The sequence below is a fragment of the Silene latifolia genome, chromosome Y (assembly GCF_048544455.1).
Source record: "Silene latifolia isolate original U9 population chromosome Y, ASM4854445v1, whole genome shotgun sequence".
In the NCBI taxonomy this organism is placed as follows: Eukaryota; Viridiplantae; Streptophyta; class Magnoliopsida; order Caryophyllales; family Caryophyllaceae; genus Silene; species Silene latifolia.
The window spans coordinates 411,889,163-411,902,552 of record NC_133538.1 but is presented as its reverse complement, the minus strand read 5'-3'; the positions used below and the strand labels follow the sequence as shown (position 1 = coordinate 411,902,552).

General features: G+C 41.5%; 1 non-coding gene across 1 annotated transcript; it reads left to right on the top strand.

Annotated features, from left to right (window-relative positions):
• Nucleotides 1-414: 414 nt before the first annotated feature.
• LOC141635883 (small nucleolar RNA R71) lies at nt 415-522 on the top strand. Its single transcript, XR_012540538.1, has one exon. It is a non-coding gene; the product is annotated as a small nucleolar RNA R71 (small nucleolar RNA).
• The last annotated feature ends 12,868 nt before the right edge of the window (nt 523-13,390 follow it).

Below are 13,390 nucleotides of genomic sequence, written 5' to 3'. Positions count from 1 at the left end.
ACTTGCTCACTTGTTCCCCTACATTCACTTTGGTCATGTCCCAAAGTTCCACAATTCTCACATATTCCACTTGGAATTGATGAAGATGCCACCATGGCATTAACATGTTGCTTAGGTGATTTGGAGGCTTCTTAAAGTTTCACCATAGCCTTCTCAAACTTCAAATTAATGGTATCAATATTAGCACTAAGTTGAACACCCAATTGAGTAATAGAGTCCACTTCATGCTTTCCTCCTCTAGTACCCTTTCGAGGTCTACTATATTGTGAGTTATGGACCGCCATTTCCTCAATCTTGTTCCTTGTTTGATTATCGTCAACTTCGGTGAACATACCATTTGATCCCATGTTGAGAATGTTTTAGGAGTCTTCATAAAGACCATTCCAAAATTGTTGTACCAAGAACCACTCGCTAAGTCCATGATGAGGACATGAGCGATAAGTTCCTTTGAATCGCTCCCAAGCTTCGTACAAAGATTCTTCGTCCCTTTATTTAAACCTCGTGGGCTCTTATCATGTTAGTCTTTTCCGGAGGGTAGAACTTTTTGTAGAAAGCAAGAGCCAATTTCTTCCAAGAGTCAATACCAAGAGTAGCCTTATCAAGGCTCTTTAGCCATTGTTTCGCGGTACCAATCAAAGAAAAAGGAAATAAGACCCATCGAATTTGGTCTTGAGTAACTCTGGTTTGTGAAATCACATCACAATAGTCACAAAAAGTCTCCACATGAGAATGAGGGTTTTCACTAGGCATTCCCACAAATTGGCTTCTTTCGACTAATTGGATAAATGCGGATTTTGCAATGAAATTACCGGTCAAATGTTGTGGTGGTGGGAGTACCATTGGGTAGGTTCTCCTTGGTTGGTACGGAATGTGATGAAAATTTAGGTATTGTGGGTTGATTTTGTGGTGGGTTTTGTGTTGGGTTCCCCTCTCCTTCTCTTGCAAAAGGGTTGATGAACTCAATATTGTTTGGTTGAATATCCACAATCTCACCAATATCTCTCAAAGTATTTCTAGCAAGTCTTCTATTGGTTGTCAAAGTTCTTTCAATTTCGTGATCAATGGGTAACAAGTTACCTTGTGATCTTCTAGACATGCAAAATATCAAACAACTTGAAAATAACTAGAACAAACCTTGAGGAGTTTTACTTCCCCAAGGCAAAGAAAGACACAACTAAGAACAATCAAAGAAAATCAAATCAAGTTAACACCGTCCCCGGCAACGGCGCCATTTTTGGTGGGACTATCGTTTTCGGTTACATGTCGTTAGGAGCATCTAGACCAAAACAATATTTATAACTTCACAAACTACTCTACTATTAGTAAAGAGGTAAGTAAAGGTCGGATCCCATGGGACGGGTATTGATGTAGGATTTTCGATTGCAAGTAGTGGTGTCTAAGGGCGTCACAATTTGGGTTGAGATAAGAAGATCACTAAACTAAATGACAATGTTAAAGAACAAGCAAGATGATTAAAAATAGATGTAAACAATTGATTAAAAGCAGTAGGGTGTCATGGGTTCATAGGGAATTAATGGGAATTGATCATACAAACATATTCTCAAATTATAAGCAAGCAATTATTGTTGTGATAGGATCGAGTTGGTTTATATATTACAATCCTAGGAAGGTTTGGGTCCCGGAGCCTGGTACCGTCGTCAGGTACCAAAAATAAAATACCTAGTTACACTAACAGAAGCTAGCAGTATGTAGGGTCGATCTCCATAGGGAGGCGGACACTATCTACTTGTCTATTCGGTCTGTCTACGTCACAGTTGGGGTTTTTGAATTGAATAAAACTAAACTAAACAAGATTAAGGGAAGAGAATTAATGATGAGAGAAATTAATAAGAAAGAGAGAAAACTAGGATGTCGGGTTATCAACAAACGTCAGTTAATTACAGCTAAGGTCACAGATTAGTCGATGTGTCGGTCTAAGGGGCAACGAATATCTCCTTCCAGTCTCAATTCGCCTTAAAATACTATTAGCTTAGCTTCCGCCCTCACTAAAGCATTCTATTGTTCACTACATGTCTCACCCCTTCCAACCTTCCGGTCTAGGTCAAGGCTTACCAAGGTTAAAAAGGCTAAATGCATCGATTCATATAGCAAGATACAATTATAAGCAGTGATTAACAACATAGACAAAACAACAACGACAAACTATGAACCTAATTAGCAATTAACATACATTCATCGACTCCCCTAAATCCTAGCAGGGAGAATTAGCTAGACATAGATAAAAGTAAAGCAAGAACAAGGAATAGAATAACAATAAACATTAAATAAGAGAAAAGAGTAAGAAAGAATTACAGAGTAAGATCCGGGAAAAGAGTAGAGAAAGAAAAAGTATTCAACAGTAGAACAGAAGAAAAGTTAGGTGTATGAAAATGATGGGGGGAGAGAGAGAGTTACAAATGACGTCTCTTGTTCCTATTTATAAGAAATAGGATTTTTTATTTGACCTAATATGAAAAAGATTAAGAAAAGCCCGAGCCCACAGAAAACCACTCGATCGAGTGATTTAAAACCACTCGATCGAGCAGAAGTAAGCTCAAACAACTCGATCGACCAGAATAACTACTCGATCGAGCAACCCCTAAAATGAAACTATTCGATCGAGCAAGGAAAGCACTCGATCGAGGTCTTATACCATATAAAAGCATTCAATCGAGCAGAAAACCACTCGATCGATTCACTTTGACTTCAGCAGCTCATAACTTTGTTAGTTTCCGCCTTGACTTGGTTATTTAGCTCCAGAAATAGCTTCACGCATCCCAAGACAGTTACATTTTCGCTCCAAAATCACTCTTCCTCTAAATGCATACAAAACGGACGGTAAAAGGCTTGATTTCACTACTTTCTGGTCCATTCCTGCAAATAAGGCAAAGAAAACCAAAGTAGCATATTCGGGGCATTTCGTAGCATAAAACTATGATAATAGCATAGAAATACGTGCATAAAAAGGCCTAAAAGGACTATATAAAATGCACGTATCAAATCTCCCCAAATCAAACCTTTACTCGTCCTCGAGTAAACTAAATGCAAACTAATGGAACGGAAAAGATAACTCAGAGCTAGCTACAAATGGCCACTTAAACCATGCAAACTAACACTTATAGAAAAACAGTCAAATGCAAACGAGTTATGAGATGTTTATAATAAAGCTGAACCGTCTACCTTGCAAGACCTTTAAAATTGGACTCTCACGGGTCACTCTTCTCTCATGAAGCAAAGGGTGAACATATATATGTAAGAGAGAAATAAATATAGTCGCTCACCTAAACTACGACCCACATAAACATGCATGCAACTGATATGATAGACAATTATAACTACCACACATACATTCCAGCCAACAAGGTCTGTCACAGCCGAGGGCTTACAAAAATATGGCAAAGTGAGGCAATGGGTAAGAAAAGGCAAAACACGTTATGGGAAAGTGGAGGTATAGGCGGCCAAGCTAGTACCTAAACAAAACCAAATAACAACATCCAATTCCAACTCAATTATAGAATTAAGCGCATATGCCCTTCATTTGGCACAAAACTCACCAAACCGAACTGAAAATACTCCTCAATAAATGTAAATAAAGCATAGGAGTGAAACCGTCTCATCAAACAACATCTTTTTTTTTTTTTTTCTCACGGTTTCCTTTTTTATTCAAATTCTTGTTTTTCTTTTCTTTTTTTTTTTCACGTTTTTTTTCCTTTTTTTTTTCTTTTTTTCTTTCATCATCCTCCTTTTCTTCATAAATTACCAACTCCAAATCATCAGATACAAGCCAAACTTGGCACAATAAATAATATACCGCAAAACATACACTAACTAGCTTGACAAGGCAGGCTAAATTTGGAATGTAGTTAAGGGTCAACAGGCAAATTTGGCTAATGTGGAGTTAAATGGGTAAAAATAAAAGAAAGGGAAATTGTAAGCACCTCCCTGCATGTGACACCAACCACTAACCTGAATGTACGTAGGGAAAAAGCAATTGAATTTCATATATGTGCAAATTAATGATACATGATATGCAAGGAGTATCTACTCACAATCCTACATGAAACCGGTCACAAATGACACCAGTTTCTAAGGCTCTAAATCCTTAGAAATTATAAGTAGCTTACCAAAATTTTTAGGTCAAGTCTATTCGTTCAGCTAAATTTAACATAAAGTCGTAGATATGCAGAAGACAAAGCTAAAAGATATATAGTTCAATGCAAGGCTTAAGCAAAAGGACAAATATAGTGCAATTTCATCATTGAAATCCACCGTTCCGACTCAATCTATATGCTAAAATAAACGTGAAATTTTTTAATTTTTCGAATTTTTTTTTTTATAATTTTTATGAGATTTTTGATTTTTATAAAAATAAACAACAATGCATACAGAAATTAAACGCGACAACAGAAATGCAATAAAGACGATATGCAGACACAGAAATGGATGCATAACCTCCCCAAACCAAACTGTACAATGCCCTCATTGTACCAAAACATGGAAAGGAAATGCAAACTAAAAGGAAAGAGTGAAGATGCGGAGAGCTTACAAGATAACGCGAAGTAGGGACCTCCCCAAACCAGCCAGCAACATGGGAGGTCGCTAAATAGCCCAGAACGTCGTCACAGGAAGCAAATCCAAGCAAAGGGTGTCTTAAACTGCTCGATCGAGGAAATGGGGCACTCGAACGAGGGATCATCTTTGGCGGGTACTCGATCGAGAAGAATTGATACTCGATCGAGTGAAATTAGCAGCAAAAGTGTTCGATCGACTACAAAAAGTACTCGATCGAGCCATCCTTAATATATTCCTGCAAAGATGCAACATAACAGCCCGCAAAACTAACAAAACAAGCGTAGCTGAAATAGTCTATGGTACGAAAACCAATTATTACAACGCAAAACTGAAATGAAATGTAATGTTTGAAAAAAAAAAACAAAAAAAAAACTAAAAATTAAATCTCCGGGTTGCTTCCCGGGTAGCGCTAGTTTCAAACAGGTCCCAACTCGACCTTCTTTTCTTCGACAGCTGCTCCATTCAGTCAAAATCAAAGCAACTCAAAGCTCTTAGCATGAGATCATATATCTGTGCATGTGCTACACAAGAGCATAAGTAGCATTATAATATAAAAATAAAATAGGAAATTGAAATGTACTTCCGTTTAAGCCTAACAAATTTCCTATGGCAGCTCCTAAATTTGTAAACAAAATAAAGGAGCTCGGGAGCAATTAATAATAATCTAGGGAAGCGTTTCAGATTATCAAAATTGAGATGACAAGAACGGTGAAAAAATGTTAAATTAACTGATCAACTGGGAGGGGGTATAACATTAAAAGAAAAACCACGAGTCATACGAGGTAGCGTACTATTAATATTAACAATATTACCTCATCACCCTCCTCAGTGGATACCGTCCCATAAATCGCAGCCTCAAGCGCATCCAGCCCGGCCTTGAAAAGGGGGGATTCACCGTAACCATTATCATCATCAAAATCGTCATCTAGAACGAACCCAAGTGACGTTGCATTGCTCTCTCTGGCTAAATCAGTCGATCGAGTAGAATTATTACTCGATCGAAGGCTTTCTTCCTGATTTTCACTCGATCGAACACATTGAACTGCTTGATCGAACGATCTTTGCAGTGCATCGCAGAAATCTTCATAACTCGCTTCATTTTCGGATAGATCTTCGTAATCCGAGTCATCCAAATCATTAATAGCGCTAGGCAACTCGGGTCCTTCATGGGAAAGACCACTCTCGGTGTAGGTAAAGTATACCTCTTCTGGTTGCCTACTATTCGACTCAGCAGCTAGCTGAGCTATTTGAAACTCCAGCTCAATGAGTTTAGCTTCTTTACGTCCATCATCTTCTTGCACTCGGAATGCAAGTGCCCTCAACAAGGATTTCGGCTCAGCAACGGCTTCTTTCTGTTTATCAAGAGGAGGAGCTTGTTGTTGCGATGTCCACACAAACGGAGTCTTTTAATAGCCTCGTTGATAAGGTAGATATGGCGGCACAACTACAGAGGAATGGTTAGCTCGTCTACTGAAACGTGCATATTGTATAGTCTTTTTAGCCTATTTCAGCACGCATTTCTATGCATTTTTTGTACTGTTTATATAGTATTATGCCCCGAATTGGCTACTTTGGTTCGTTTTGTCCATTTTGTAGAAATTAACGCGAAAGTAGTGGAATCGTACCCTTTTTTGTCCTTTTTGCATGCATTTAGAGGAGACGGGATTTTCTTGAGTTAGATACTGCATTGGGAAGCGTGAAGGCACAGATTACGAGACAGTCGGGCGTGGATTTGAGCTGAATTAAAGACAGAAGACTCGATCGAGTAGTTTTACCACTCGATCGAGTGGTTTTCATGGCCCAATTGGTCGATCGAGTTCTTTTCTACTCGATCTAGAAGTGCTATAAAGAGGGGTTACTCGATCGAGTGATTATTCTACTCGATCGAGTGATTATTCTACTCGATCGAGTAGATTATGCTGAGTTTTGCTCGATCGAGTGGTTTCTGTTTTCATGGGCTTTACTTAGCCCGTGAGTTGTTTTATTTCGATAAACTTAGTTATTTTCCTATTTAAGCATGCATTAGCTAGGTCATTAGCATCTATTCATTACTTAGCTTTTATCTAATTTTCCACTATCTAGTTTATCTTTCATTCAAGACTGCGTACTACTTTCTCCTTCACTGTAACTTTACTTTGGGATTTATTTCGCTCGGATTTGATTGTTCTTTACGCCGGATTCACACGATTGTAATCTCTTCCTCTTCTCTTAATAATAATTAATCGTTTGTTTGCTTTAATATTTTGTTTCACTTCGTTTATTCCTTTGCCCTAATTTACTTTTTATGCATTTTAATCATCGTTTTAATATGTTGAATGCTGGTTATTTATCTGCTGTTAGTTTTGATAGCATTAATAGCAATATGAGTAGCTAAACTTCTTTCATGTTGGGATTAGGGGATCTACAGTAGAAATGTGACGATGTAGTAAATAGGTTAGATGAATTAATTGTGAGATTCTGTCACCATAGCAATTTAATTGTAGTTTACCGACTTAGTTGAGTGCACGCTTCTGAGTCACCCTTTTAATCTGGCTAAAATTAATCCTAGATCGGAAGATTGGACTAAATAGGCCTGCTATGAACAGTAGACTACCCTGATGAGGATGAAAGTTAAGTTAGTGGTAATTTAGGATAGAAAGTGGACCGAAAGGACCTTTCCATATCCTTCTCGCATTAATCTGTCTAAGTTGTTTACGGTTGAGTCACTGGATTAACGTAGTGAACCGAATTCCTGACATGACCTCTCTCTATTTGATAGTTTAAATCTATTTTCCTGCTTTTACTGCTCTTTTCTCTACTTCTCTTTCTTTAAACCTTTAGTTTAGAAAACAATTCAAACAACCCCCCTCCCCCATTTGTGACCAAATTGACGGACTTCTACAGATATCTTGCCTCCCTGAGGAGATCGACCTGACTTTCCTAGCTATATAGTTAGTTTAGTTAGTTTATTTTTGATAGGTATACGACAGACATATCAAATTTTGGCGCCGTTGTCCGGGAGGCAATTGCCCTATCTGTCTTTGTTTCGTTTATTTTATCCGTCTCAGGGAATTTTTTTTATTCCTTGAGGCAGTTCTTATTTATTTTCTTTCAGTGTTTTTTATGCCCAGGTCAGACAGGTTTAAGTTAGTTTCAGCTGATTCAGAGCCAGAGAGACTCTTCAGGCATAGACTCCGTCTGCAGAGAAAATCACGAAAGGAAGACTTGAGTACTTTCGAGCCAGAGCTACATCATTCTCTTTTCGCAGAAGACATTCCTATTTTTGCCGATCAACAAGTAAAGATGCCAAAACTTTCCAGTCATTCGGTACCTAAAACATCCTAAATTCCACAGGGTTTCAATCTCCAGACTGAGGATGGGAATACATTTGACATCCGTCCTTCCTACATCAATCTGGTAGAAAGAAATCTGTATAGAGGTGTGGCAGGTGAAGACCCAAGGAAGCACATGGATGTCTTTACAGACTACTGTTCTACTATCCCCGCCACAAAGGGGGTAACTCAAGACAAGATTAAGGAGGTTTTGTTCCCTTTCTCTTTGACCGACTCAGCCAGGGAGTGGCTGTCTAATTTGGACCGCACATCTGCAAGAGTTACAGATTGGGAGTCTCTTGCTCTTGCCTTTTACAAGAGATTTCCCTCCACAGCGCACCAATCAGCGGAGGGCCAAGATTACCAGTTTCAAGCAGGCTCCTGATGAGACTTTATATGAGGCGTGGTCCCGATTCAAGAAATTGGTGAGTTCTATTCCTCACCATGGTTTTGACCCATGGTTTATATCTAACCAGTTCTACAATGGGTTGTATGATGACCACAGAGCCACACTTGATGCATCATCTAATGGGAGATTCCAGAAAATACCAACGATGATAAGGGATGGACCCTTATTGAAGAGATGGCAAATCATAGTGCTGAGTATGGAAACCCGAGGGATGGTATTAGAACAGTTCATGCAGTTTATAAGCAGGTTGTGGCTCAGCTGGAAGCCATGAATGCTAGATTTGACAAGTTGGAGTTACATTTTGCTGGGGAGACTCAGACAGTCTATGTGCTTACTAGAGGGGAGATCGTCACATGTGAGAGGTGTAGGAGCAATGATGGTCACACTGCTGTTGGCTGTCTTATGGAAAAGGAACAAGTCCTTGCCTTTCAACAATATAGGCAAGGAGGGGGTTCCTATTACAACAACGAAGGGGCAGTCCATCCCAATTTGAGGTGGACTAGTCAAAATGTGCTCAATCCTACCCCTCCTCTGCACCAGCAGTAGCCGTATGTTCCTCCACATAAGAATCAACAAGGGTTTCAGAAGCCTCCTTCCTTCCCTCCTCCCAATCATGGAGCATCATCTTCTGGAGGGGTGAGTGATATTGGTGAGCTAAAGACTATCTTTGAGTCTTTTACAAAGCAGTGGCAATTGAGTGATCAACAGAAAGATGCATCCATCAAGGCCCTTGAAACTCAAGTTGCCCAATTAGCCGCGAACCAATCTACAAGGAAACCGGGTCATTTACCGTCACAAACTGACAAAAATCCACATGAGATGGTAAATTTAATCAATTTGAGAAGCGGTCGTTCATATGAGGGACCAGAAGTGTTGAAATCAGACCCGAGGAAGGAAATAATAGTTGATGAACAGTGTTCTGACGAAGGAAATGAGCTGACGGCTAAGAAAGTACTCGATCGACTAGTTTCTGGAGGTCGATCGAGTAGATTGGATGAAGAAAGTACTCGATCGAGTGGATTTTCTACTCGATCGAGTGAACAGGAAAAGCCAACTGCTCGATCGAGTGATTTTTCTACTCGATCGAGTGATACTATTGAAGAACCTACTCGATCGAATGGGAATTTTGGTCGATCGAGTAGTATGGATGACGGATAGCTTGATCGAGAGCCTGCTAGTGCTCGATTAAGTGAGAAATTGCCTGAAAGACCTCGTTCGAGAGGAAAAAAGCGTCCAAAGGATACAGAGCTTGATCCGGCTGACACATTGGAAGAGAGAAACAAGGGACTCGAGATACCCATCACGGTTCCCTTCCCGAGGCGTCTGCAGAATACTAAAGCTAATCAACACTTCGGCAAATTTGCCGAAATCCTGAGAAGCTTGCAGGTCACTGTACCATTCGCCGAACTGCTGACACAGGTACCCTATTACCTTAAATTTATGAAAGAAAATTTATCGCGTAAGAGGCATATTAGTGATAATGAGACGGTAGCCTTGATTGAGGTGGGGACGTCTCTAGTTCAGAATAAGTTACCTCCCAAACAGTCAGACCCGGGTAGTTTTTCGATTCCGTGTCATATCGGTACCCACTTGATTGATAACGCATTATACGATTTAGGCGCTAGCGTGAGTGTCTTACCGTTGTCTCTGGCTAAGAGACTTGGTTTGACAAAGTTTAATTGCACCAACATGACTGTCCAGATGGCCGACCGTAGCATATCACGGCCACTAGGTGTAATAGAAGACGTACCTGTTAAGATCGGGAGGTTCTTTATTCCCGTTGATTTCGTTGTACTTGACATCCCCGAAGATGCACATACCCCTATTATTTTAGGGAGACCATTTTTATCTACTGCCCGCGCAGTAATAGACGTCGGGGGCGAGACATTGACCTTTCAGGTTGGGGACGAGGAGCTGATATTCCATCAGTCAGTTCCGGAGGGCTCCCATGCAAGCTCAGCCTTGCAATGCTCTCTCTTCTATTGACCCTATTATTGACACTCCAAATGAAAATTTGGAGTATTGTGCTGCTATTGTTACCCCTCCGCCTCAGATTGAGAGCAAAAAGGAGGAAAGTTCGTTTGTTTTCCTTGCTGCAGGTACAGATGAAAACAATGAAGGAGCTGTCAAAGGGCATTGTGCAATTAATGTAAGTCAAGTTGGGAGTGACAATGTTACAGCCGGTGAGAAAGGAGCGAGGGTGAGAAAAGTTCGAGCATATGTGGATGTGAACTATTCTCCTCCGAATGATTCAAGTTCAAGCTCATGGAAGCTGAAGAGGACGATCAATGTTGCTGAGGTGACGTCTTCCAGTCAGGAGCCCTCCGTGGGACTACTGCATTGCTTTGGGAAGTGAGCGGGGAAATGCCCCGTGTACCATCTTGTATAAAAAATTTTTAATTTTCCGTTGAATTTCTTTTATTGCTTTTAATTAGGACAATTAGAATTTAGACAATTTTTAGCGTAGATTTAAGACTATAGACTGTTACTTTGCGTATTTGGTATTTTGGGATATTTTTGCACGTGTTTTTATGCAGGTTTGGGGAATTTTTACGCAAGTTCAAAGGAAGAATGACGAATTAAAGAGCTTACACGAGAAAAAGAGCTCGATCGAGTACTTTTTGTACTCGATCGAGTGAAATGCGGTCGATCGAGTGCTTCCAGTTTAGTCGATCGAGTAAAGCACAAATGGGGAGTTCTCGATCGAGTGAATTTCCACTCGATCGAGTAGCTGGATTCATGAAGTCCTCGATCGAGCAGTTATAAACCACTCGATCGAGTGAAAACGCAAGGGACGTAGGGAGTTTCTCCTTAACTTCTTTGTTTTTGGTTCTATTTTCATTCTTCCCCCAATTTTTTCGTCTAACTCCCCTATTTGCGATTAAAAAATCCCCAAATCCTCATATTTCTTGCCCTCATACCAAATCCGTCACCTACATCTTGTTCTTTGCTAATTAATCATTCAAAACCCCTTGTTTCTCCCTTGATTTGTGCTATTTTTCACGGTTTATTAGCGGGTTTAGGGTTTGCGGTTTTCGATCAAAAAAACGCCATTTTTGCTTGTTATTTGAAGATTAATTGCAATTTTTAGGTTCATTCTCATCAAGTAAGTGATTCCTACATCTCATTGATTTTAATTTCATCTTTTTTGCATTTTTATGAGGTAAATTGGAATTAGGGCTTCGAAATTGCTTGCCTAGTCGAGTTTTTCGACTTACACTGTCGTTGCTTGCCTTTCTTTATCTTACTTGATGATCAATCCCCTTTTGTCATTGCTTAAACATATTTAAATTCGAGTTTTGCGCGAGATTTGCGTCTAGGGGTCTTTACAGTCAAAATTTTCGACTGTTATACTGGGTTTTCGACTGTCATACTGGGTTTTCATGCTTAATTTACTTCAGTTGTTGTTTAATTGCTATTGTTGATACTTGCTATCCCGCCCCTATCGCTGTTTACATGCTTTAATTCGAAAATTTTGAGGAAAATTGGGAATTTCTCGGGCTGAAGTCGAATTTTCTCGACTATTTGGGATTTGTCATGCTGTTACCATGCTGGTTTTCTTGCTGTAAGCCGCTGTTATTCTTATAAAATCCCCTGCCCTTGGTATACAGGATGGAGTCTAGCTCACTGCCTCCTACTAGCCAGACCTCTAGTCCATCCCTGACTGAGACGGTGGTCCCTGCTGTTACCACCGCCTCCACTTCTGTTAGTACCGCAGCCCCTGTGTTCCTAGTTTCGCCGAGTCGTCTTGTCTTTTGCGCCTAAGCCTAGCACGCCGCTAGCTCTGTTTCGGCTTCCACTTCAGTTACGGCCACCACCACTGCTAGAACTGCTGCTAGTCTTTCTTCGTCAGTGGTGGCCACAACAGCCACAGACTCTACTCCAGCCGCTGTTTTTACACCTGTGGCGGACTCACCTGCAGTTGCAGTTGCCTTTAGAGCGGCCCTAGTTTCTCGCACCGTCATTGGCCGGGCTTCTAATTCGGGTTCTAGAGGCTGGGGCCGAGGTCGTGGACGTTCCCGTTCTACACCAGCTCCTGCTACCTCTACTTCTGCCGCTCCCTCCACTTCAACTATTTCTCCTTCTGGCACGGTCACTGTTCGAGGGGATAACTCCCTCAACTCTCACCCAGACTACCCGCATGTAATTTTTATTAATGCCATACATCGTAAGAGGTTTTATCACCTCCTAGGCTGTGAGTTTGTACCTTCCTGGTTTTTAGATAAACCAGCACTTGAGAGACTCGGCATCTACGAGTAAGTTTGTGAGCTTCTACGGGGCTCGGGGATGGCCGGACTCATCACTATGAGCGGCCGTACCTTTCTGGAGCTGGGTCTTGAGTTCCTCAGCTCCTTCACCTTCTCCTCCGGGGCACACGGTGCTGCCCCTACTACTTCTTCGGTGTCTTTCCGGTTGTTCAACCGGACTATTCCGATGACTTTGGAGGAGTTTGGTCGCAGACTTGGCCTTTCCTCTATAGGCGATGCTACCGCCCTTCAGGAGGGTCATCCGTCAGCTTTGGAGGACCTTGGCCCAGACCACCTTTCCCGAGCGAAAGCTCGCACAGGTCCACCTTCCCCCTGCCCGTTACTCTCTTAGGTTGATGGGAGAACCATCTTCGGCCGAAAGGAGCGGAACAACATCACAAACACCGAGCTCTCCATCCTGATCGGTTACCTGAACGTTGACTGTGAGGGTTCTTTTACCCTCAACATTGCCTACTTGACCGCCCCAAGACTTTCGGGCCCGGGGGTCAAGGAGACGGGATCTATTGCCTGCGGTGGCATAGCCACCATTCTTGCCCGTTCCCTCTTCCCCGTCTGGCCTCGTGACTTGCAGTACCTCGAGGGAGAGAGGTTTCTGAGTCTGGATGCCATGCTTTCTTAGCATTGGCTCACCCCAGACTACCAGACATGGAAGATAGACGGTTCCTTGTCTGTAGACCTACCCTGTGACACTCTCCCCCATCTAGCCCCTTTGCCTACTGTCGCTAGGGGCGGCCGACTGCCACCTCCACCGGACTACCACCTTCCACTCCGACCACCTCCCACTTTACCCGCCGCCAAGAAGCGGCGTAGACTTGAGACTGGAGAGGGGT